Source organism: Artemia sp. Qi Xiang Cuo, chromosome 19 (assembly GCF_049724085.1).
Source record: "Artemia sp. Qi Xiang Cuo chromosome 19, ASM4972408v1, whole genome shotgun sequence".
Classification (NCBI taxonomy): Eukaryota; Metazoa; Arthropoda; class Branchiopoda; order Anostraca; family Artemiidae; genus Artemia; species Artemia sp. Qi Xiang Cuo.
In genome coordinates this window covers 59,567,068-59,576,196 of record NC_142812.1, presented here as the reverse complement: position 1 = coordinate 59,576,196, position 9,129 = coordinate 59,567,068, and the positions used below count along the sequence as shown (strand labels likewise).

The window sequence follows — 9,129 nt, the reverse complement described above, 5'->3', positions numbered from 1 at the left end:
AAAATTTACATTATAATCCATCAAATGCTCATATGCTGATTCTTTTTTCTTATGTACCTTTATAATAAGATATTATAATCATATCTTATTCTGACATATGGGGTATGAAAATTATTCTTTGGGTAAAAGGCGTTGCAAGTGGAAAAGTTAAAGCTCCTTTCTTAGTCTGGCCTACTCGTCAAATTGCTTTTACAACAAACCGGGTGTAAAATATAATTAAGCTATAATAATTTATTGTTTGGAAATAAATAAAAAAAAAATAACAAAACTATTCTTCACATAATTTCTGGGTGTATCTTCTTCACTTGTGGTAACCTGAAACAAAAAATAGCTATGATCAGAATAACAAGGCTCAGAAGCGAAGGTGCAAACAGCCAAATAGGGAGGTGAAGGAACAGACTAAGTCTCCATTCATTTAGACTAAGTCTGAGTAAAACTGCTGTGGGGTGATACCCTCCTTCCCCTTCTTACTTCCCCTTCTTACTTCTCCTCTCCCTCCTTCTTACTACAGAAAAATTTCTAGGATTTCTTTTGAATGATACTTTAGCAAAACTGATTTGCTTCATATTTAATAAAATTATATGCAATGATGTTTAAGAGCGGCGCCAGCTGTTATGAAAGAGGGGTGGCAGATTATTTTATCAGTGGGGGTTGGGACCGATGCCTTTTAGAGTCCCTTTTAATGCCAAAAGATCATGACTCTCATTTTTGAGAGTTCTAGGGAAAGAGGAAAAGAGGGTGGGTAGAAATTCACGTTTAATCCCTCATGATTTCCGGAAATATTTATGGTCTACGACTTTACTATTGGTGATAGAGGGGTAATGATGCTCCCTCTATTGCGACAATCTTGTTTTACGGTGGAATTTTCCTAGGGATAATATTTTGTAGAGACGAATTTTCGGGTGGGGGAAATTTTCCAAGGAGGATTTTTCCGGAGAAATACGCCAAACATTAGAGCAAGTATCGGTCAGTAGAGTTTTCGACCAGGCGGTGTCCGGTAGATTAAAAAAGAAAGAAAGCGAGCTGAAATTGCCAAAAGAGAGGCTTTCCTTCTAAACGCCGATACAGGTAAATTCTACAGAAAACGTAAGAAGAAGCTTCAGGGAAGAAAGAACTGACAGAGGCCACTGCTTACACACCTGCTTTATGCCTTCTCACAGCCACACCGAAAAGCTATTTGACCATTTACATAGTTTATATTGTGATTGTAGATCCAAAGTGAAAACACCATACAAGACTCACTTTTTGATCTGTTATTTTTGGAAGAGGAGGGGTGCATGTATAAAGCACAAGCACAAAATGATTAAAAGAAACATATAAAAGTAAATAATAAGCAAAAATAAAAGAAACAAGTTAAGAACAGGTTAAGATAAGGGCAAATTAGTTAAGATAACAGCTAAGATAAGAGCTAAGAGCTAAGATGAAAGTCAAGATAGTAAACGGGGGAAAATCCTATAGCAAATCCAAGCTACGCTGGTTAAGGCTGTTTTTGCAAGGAATATGTTTTGATTCACATGGATTATACCCTCCCACCCCCAAAAAAGGAGTAAGGCCCAGCCTCTCCCCTTGTAAAATTGCAAAACTACAATTATCTATGCAAATATTTAAGTAATCATTTAAGTTTAGGCATAATTTTTAAAAGTTTTTGCTAACTATTTCAACTAGAAACCTCTGTTGGAATTCGTATCACTTTTTGTTGTCCATTATCTTAGGAATAAAATATGTAAGATTAGTATTATCGAAGCTTCAAACGTATTTTGTCTCGTGCATACCACCACGAATGTTGTTTTGGAACGAGAGAAACACATTTCATTCCTACCGTTCTTCTTCCTTAATAATGTAAGAACGTGATAGCTAACCCTGTGGTAGAATCGCCGAATGATCCTCTGCTGGGAAATATGGGTACCTGGATTTTATTATCGCTGCCGCAAAATTAGGTGAAACGTTTGCCACTTGTCTCTTTAAAAACGACCCACCAACTGAAACGTCAATTTGACGTCTTGTAGACCAGCAGCTGCTCTGGAGGATCTTTATATATTTTTTATATTAATTACTTAATTATATATTATTAATATAACAATAATAACAATAATAATATATCAATATAACAATATATTAATTATATTTATATGATTAATTGGTAAAAACTACAAAGAAAGGAACATTAACTAAAACAGAAGCAAAACATATTATTGAAATAGATCATCATACCTTCTTTTATAACTGGACAGACACAAGTGCCACAATTTCCAGGACCACCACTGTATCCACCACCGCCTCCGTAGCCTCCTCCTCCTCCTCCTCCATAGCCGCCAGCAAATGTAATAGATATCAAAGCGGCGAGAATAAGTGAAAAGAACACCTAGAATTTTTTTTTTCAACTTTTAGCTCATAGACATTTAAATATCATTTGCTAAAGAAGAAGAGGAAAAGAAAAGGATTTGAATTAAATATCAAAATACAAAAGAAGAAGAGGAAAATAAAAGAAAAATCAAGAAAAAAAGCAAGAAAAGAAAAGAAATCGTGAGGCAACGGTACCCATCGTATATGAGATGTTATCATTTTTCTGTATGCTCCTCTATCATGTCTTTAAAATTCCCCTAAATATTGAGGATCTATTTATACTAAGCACCCAATCTCTTCAAGTACCTAATGCTCTCCATCAAAATGCTCCTTAACACCTTAAAAGACGCCCCTTAAACCTTGCTTCTAAATGGCATCCTCCTAATATGACATAAAATTGATTTGACCAAAAATCAAAATGTCTAGTCATTTGATGAAGTATTAAACCGGCATTAGCTTTGTCTAGAATAGTTATTAATCGCCCCGTTAAGAACTTAATTATGGTATATAAGTTCTAAGACCACACTGGCTAAACATGAGGTAAGAAAACAACTTAGAACAAATAAAAGACGAAAATTTCAGCAAGCGAAAACATGCTGCAAATGATTCTGGCGAGACATCTACTGGTCTGCCTCATGCAATAACTAGAGTATTATGAAATAGAATGCATACCCGGACTAAATGTTTAGTTATTCCAATTATTCCAGGCTCATTTCTCATTGGCTTTTTTGCATTTGGTGAGATTGCGGGGCTTGCATAAAAATTTTTCTTTGGACTTTTTATTTCGCTTTGTGTGTTAAATATTGTTTTATTCTTCTTTTTACACGGAGGACGGCTGAGTAGGGGTGTCGTCAGAGCTACTTATGTTATTATTTTGTTCTCAATGTCTATAATTTTCTCCTTTATTTCCTCAAAAGGCAACAAAAAACTAAAAAATGAGGGCTTCGCATAAGGAGGAACTTTTCATAGGGGTAGGGGGTGCACTTGGCAAGCTGGAAGAGGGCTATCCTTTGAACTATCTTCACCCCTCCTGATTCTCTAGCTTTGTAGATGCTTGTGGGGGAGGGCAAGAATAATGTACTGTATTAGAAAAAGTAATCCGCGAAAGGAAAAAGCAAAGAATTTGCTCTGTGGTTATTTATTTATTTTCTTTATAAGTAAATACAAGTCTGTTTTTTTTTAAGCATAACGTTTAAGTTTGTACTTTCCATTTTCACCAGATTTTCTTTGTGCTCCATTGACTATGATTTTCATCATGTTTCAGGCAAAGAAAACAAGAAACATATCCGTCAGCACTTTTATTACCTGTCTAATTATATATTAGACATTATTAACTGTTTTTTTTTCTTGTCGTGATTTTGATTTTTTTTTTGTGCTGAGTCTCTGAAAGGTGTAAATTTATTATGTTGAATTTTTTTTAATGTATATATTTCAGTTTTGTTTCTCTCCTGTTTTTTTTCCTGGCCATAGAGCCTTACGGGGGAATCTATGTTGAAGTGTTGTTGTTGTGAATTTATTGGTTGAACAAATTGATTGATTGTCTTTATCTGTCTATACTGTGTTAAAAGTATGATTTAATTCAGTCAGTTTGTTTTTGTGACATATTGTCGTAAGCAAAGTTCATTTTTCCATATTTCTGGAGAGACAAATAGCCCCTTAGTCTTTTCGGACTCCCAGAATCAGTCATGTCCCCCTTTAACTATAACAAAATTTGTATAAAAAAATGGTAATTTACAATGGCAGAATTTACAAGCCTTGGCTCTGCACTAGTGGGGTTATTTCATTCCTGGAGGCGTATCTACTAGAGATTTCGACTATTGTGAAAAAAACGGGTGACTCAAATTGAGATTGGAATGTCGTGTAGCGGTGAGCGGTTTAACAACCATGCTGCTTCAAATAAGTTTATTCCACGATAAACATATATTATTCAGAACCTAATTTTTCTTTTTTGTGTAAATTTTGAGCGAGTAAAAACAACGAAAAGATTTGAGTTATAATGTTTGTTTTGTTGGAATGTTTGTTTATACGTAAATTCTTTGTTTCTGACTCAGGTTTAAATCGCATGTCGTTGGGGGTTGAGTGGTTTAACAACGTTGCTTCAAATGAATATTGCTTCAAATGAATTTGTTTTGGATGATGAACCGTATATTTTTAAAAACATGAATTTTACTTTTGCAAAACATTTTCAAGCGAGTAAAAACAACGAAAAGTTTTGAATAGTAAAATCTTTTATAAATAATGTCTGTTTTTTTATAGTGAATATATCCCAACCTGTGACGTGACTTTTGATTTGTTTTGCAAATTAAGATCTAAATCATCTAATATTTGAAAAGTCATGCACTTTTCCAAAGGCCATAAAAATATTACTTACAATCTTCATGTCTTCTATAAGCCTACTCGTTCAACTAATCTGATTCACTTAATTACAGCTTAAATATTCTGATTGAAACAATGAACAACTCAAGGTCATTTAAAGAAAGAAAATTTTCACTGAAACAAAAATGCTTTCACCTGGCCTATTTGTTCTAACGTAAAAATAACAAAGAAAAAATCTTGACCTTTACGTTTTTGGTTGTGGTGGTTGACTGCATTCAAGCCCTTTAACATTATTCCAACCGTTTAATACACGTTCAGTCTTATTCAATTTTCTGTTTCCGTGTTGTTTTGCTCTATAGGCTGCCTTGAACAACCATAAGGTGAATTCCAGGGGGGAGGGCTTACCAGGTATAAATGGCACTTTTCATGGTATATAATAGAAATCTCAAACCAAAATATAAAAATAAGGCCGCATCATTCAGCCAGGAGGGGGCTGGCAACCCCTCATGCCCCCCACCCCGCCCCTTATTGGCACCCATGTAAGCTGCATTCCATCGGCTGCACCGCTTTATTTCTAAGCATTCTGTATGAGCCAATAACACTGAAAAATAGATTTGTTGTCGTACGTTGTGCAAAACGTGTATCTGTATACTTGTACGAATTTAACTAAAAAACGTTCCAAAAAAAAGTTTTCCGAAGATAAATATAGAGAAAAATTTTACTTAAGACCAACGACCAGCAGAAATAAATTCTATAAAAATTCAAACTTAAAACAACCAAAAATTAAAAGTAAGGAATAAATGAAACCCAAACAAACAAAAATTAAAATAAACGATTATAGAGAAAATATAGATAACAGGTACTAATATAGATGAATAAATAAATCTTAGACGAGGAAAAACTAAATTGAATGTTCAGCTCCAACTTAAAATGAACAAAAGTCACTATTAAAGAATAAATGAAACCCAACAAAAAAAAATTAAAATAAACGATCATAGAGAAAATATAGATAGCAGGTAATAACACAGATAATTTGCGTTTTATTGATAACCATCTTGAAACTAGGTTGAAAACTATCTATATTTTCCTGCAATTCAAAATTTTTTGACATTGCCATTTCTATTTTTGTTTTTTTAATATCGTAAATATCCAACAAAATATTTGTAGTATATTTTATTTTCAGTAAAGCGCAAAAGCCGCGACAAGCTTTAGACTTTTACGTTTAGGGATGGGGGAAAAGGGCAATAGCCAAACTCCGGTTTGTAGTAATTTTTGTTCGTTTCAAATTGGACTTGAACATTCAATTTAATTTTTACTTGTTTCAAGATTTATTTATTACATTAGCATCTGTTGTCTATATATTTTGTGTGTCCATTTATTTTAATTTCTATTCGTTTTGGGTTTCAATTATTCTGTAATAGTAATTTTTGGTCGCTTTGAGTTTGAATTATGAGGAAATTTATTTCTGGTGGTCTCAAGTTTAATATGGCTCTTTACTTTTCTTTAAAAAACTCCTTTTTCTGATTTTTTTTAGTTAATTTCTGTTCGTTTTTGATTGCCAAAACTTTGGTTTTAATATAATGAGCAGTTCTTCAGTTTTCCATGTCTCTGCCGTAAAAATTAAAATATCTAATTCTAATTCAAGAGTTCTAATTAGGGGCTTTTGATTTATTTCTACACCCCCTCAACATTCCCTGAACGTTTCAGATAAATGGCTGTGGCTGTTCCAGGGGGTGGCCTGTGTTTACCCCCCTGGAAAATAGCCCCGGAATATACGCCCATCGGACCCCCCCCCCAGTGGGAAATACTCCCCCCCCCTGAAAATTCCCCCGTGGAAAATAAGGTTTACCAAATCTGAGAATTTTATTTGAGTTTTATTGTTTTTCCGTAGTATTTGTATATTATAAAACGCTCACTCAAGTTTCCGCTGTGTAAAACTCAAGAACAAATCGGTTTCTTCATTAGTTTCTTTCAGCTTAGCGTGAGACAAGACAAAGACAAGTAACAGAATAGATGAAAACTATATAATTTGGGCCATATATTTTCACATTAGGGGATGGGGGGGGGGGTAAAATATTTGGAGAGTTTGAACTCAGAAAACAATTCTTACTTCATAATGTGCAGAATAATTCTACCTAACACATTTTGCATGAAGACCCAATATACTTCCCCCCCCTAATGTGCCTAAATATAGCCACATTTTTTTTACTAAAGTAACGAAGTAACTAACGAAGAAACCGGCTTGTTCTCGAGTCTTACACAGTGTAAACTTGAGTGAGTGTTGTATAATACACAAGTACCGGAATTTTTCATGGAGCGACATCCGGATTTCCCACTGTTATTTAAAAATGATCAGAAATTAAATAAAAAAAAGTTCTTCCAACTGAAAGTGAGGAGCAACATCAAAACTTAAGACGAATAGAAATTATTTCGTATATGAAAGGAGTGCCCCCTCCAGAAGACCTTGTTCTTTACTCTAAAGTTTTGAGTTTTTGTCCCAATTCTTAAAGAACGATTCCTTGAAACACAGTGGCCGTTTAATTAGAATAATAAGCTTCGTTTTTAAATTCTATAAAAAAAACTTTAGCGGAAAGAGCGAAGTCTGGAGAAGGAGGCAACCCCTTTCAAATACGTAATAATTTCTGTTCGTTTTAAGTTTTGAGGTTGCTCCTTACTTTCAGTTGAAAAACTTGTTAAAGCGTAAAACTACCACAAATCACCATCAATAAATTAATTAAACTTAAAACGAACGGAAATTATAATAAAGAACCGAGTCAAACTCAAAACGAACAAAAATTAACATGAAAAGGGCTGAAAACCCCTACACTTTCTCAAGGCCAGAACATAATTTGTACTGTATTGAAAATAAAATACATTTTAAATGTTTTCACTTTTTTGACTTTCATAAATAAAGAAGCATTAAGGAATAAGTCAAGTATAAGGAATAAATATCAGAATATGTATATTAACTGACAATACCCTTTTATTTGTTTTTTTTTGTATAGTAAAGTGTAAATTATGTTCTGGGCTTGAGGAGACATGGGGGGTTGTCAGCCCTATTCCTCTTAATTTTGCTTGTTTTTAATTGGACTAAGTTATCTATTGTAATTTCTGTTCGTTTTGGGTTTCATTTATTTATTAATAGTGATTTTTGGTAGTTTTACACTTGGAAGATAAGGAAAACAAACTCGTAGAATTTGACAACGCTTTCGTCCATGAAAAACTTAAACAATAAGAATTTGCTCGTTCTCAAAGCCAACTATCCTTTTAAAGGAAAGCTAAACCTTCTTAAACTTTTGGTGCCATATTTTTTTTAGCGTAATTTTGATGATTATTTTCCTATATTTTCTTCTTCTTTTTCTTTTTTTTATTTTGGCACCTGCTACTGCCAAAAATTGCATAAGTTCATATGGAAGTCTTTTCAACAAAAATGAATTTGTGTTTTTTTCAAAGTTTTTAAGATACTTATGGTGTGTAAATTCTGCTTTTCCCCTTTCCTTAGCACATTTCAAGAAAAAAAAAACCCAATAAAATCTCAAATTTGCAAACGTACGGTAGGGGGGGGATTTTTCTGGGGAGTATTTTCCGCGGGGGGGGGGGAGGGATTTTTTCCATGAGGGCTTTTTCCGGAGGGTATTTTCCGGGGGAGGAGGTATTTTCCGGGGGGGGGGGTATTTTCCAAGGGGTAATTGCCTAGAACCGTTCCTGGGACATTTCAGATACTCCCTTCTGACAACAGAGGTACATATCGTATCTTTTGATGAATCTTCTGACCCTTAGCCAATTCTAATATATTGCAGATGTAATCTTATGATAACCTCGCTGCAAATAGTGTCTGTTTAGTTCAAATACCTCAAAGCATTCCCTGAAGGTTCAAGCACTGCTCAACATACCCTGAAAGTTTCAAGTTAATGCCCTCATCCGTTCTTGAGATATTGCTAATTCACCCCTTTGACAGCGTGCACATCGTGTATTTTGATTTCGTTCTACATTCCATATTATTCTATGAAAGTAGTCACAAGTAAATGTAGCACCAGTTGCAAACAGTCGCAGTCACTGTCGCAAGTTGTCGCAATCGAAAGTAGTCACTGTTACAGTCACAACCAATCGCATTTGCAGCAACAGTAGTAATGGCCCTAAAAGTTCTAAATTAATACCCTTACCTGTTTCCAAGACATTACAGATATGCCTTTTTGATAACTTGAATGCAGATAGTGTCTTTTGAGTTAGCTCAACATACTTCTCATCATTCCTCAAATTTTACCTCAATACCCTTAGTCTTATTGGACACACCCAGGGTCAAACCCCCCCCCCCCTTTCGAAAGGATAAATCCTGTATCGTAAAAATGAATAAATTGGTTAATATACAATCGTTGCCCCGTGGCTGTGGGGTCATGGCATCTACGGAGGCGAAGCTATTAGAACTTGTGACTATTTTGAATAAATGACTTTTTAATATGTCTATCAGTG

At 34.4% G+C, this 9,129-nt stretch overlaps 1 long non-coding RNA gene across 1 annotated transcript; it reads right to left on the bottom strand.

Moving 5' to 3' along the window:
- Nucleotides 1–216: 216 nt before the first annotated feature.
- On the bottom strand, nt 217–2,356 carry LOC148941066 (uncharacterized). The gene is made up of 2 exons (XR_016143385.1): nt 2,212–2,356; nt 217–315 (listed from the first exon to the last, which is right to left on the bottom strand). It is a non-coding gene; the product is annotated as an uncharacterized LOC148941066 (long non-coding RNA).
- Between the last annotated feature and the right edge of the window lie 6,773 nt (nt 2,357–9,129).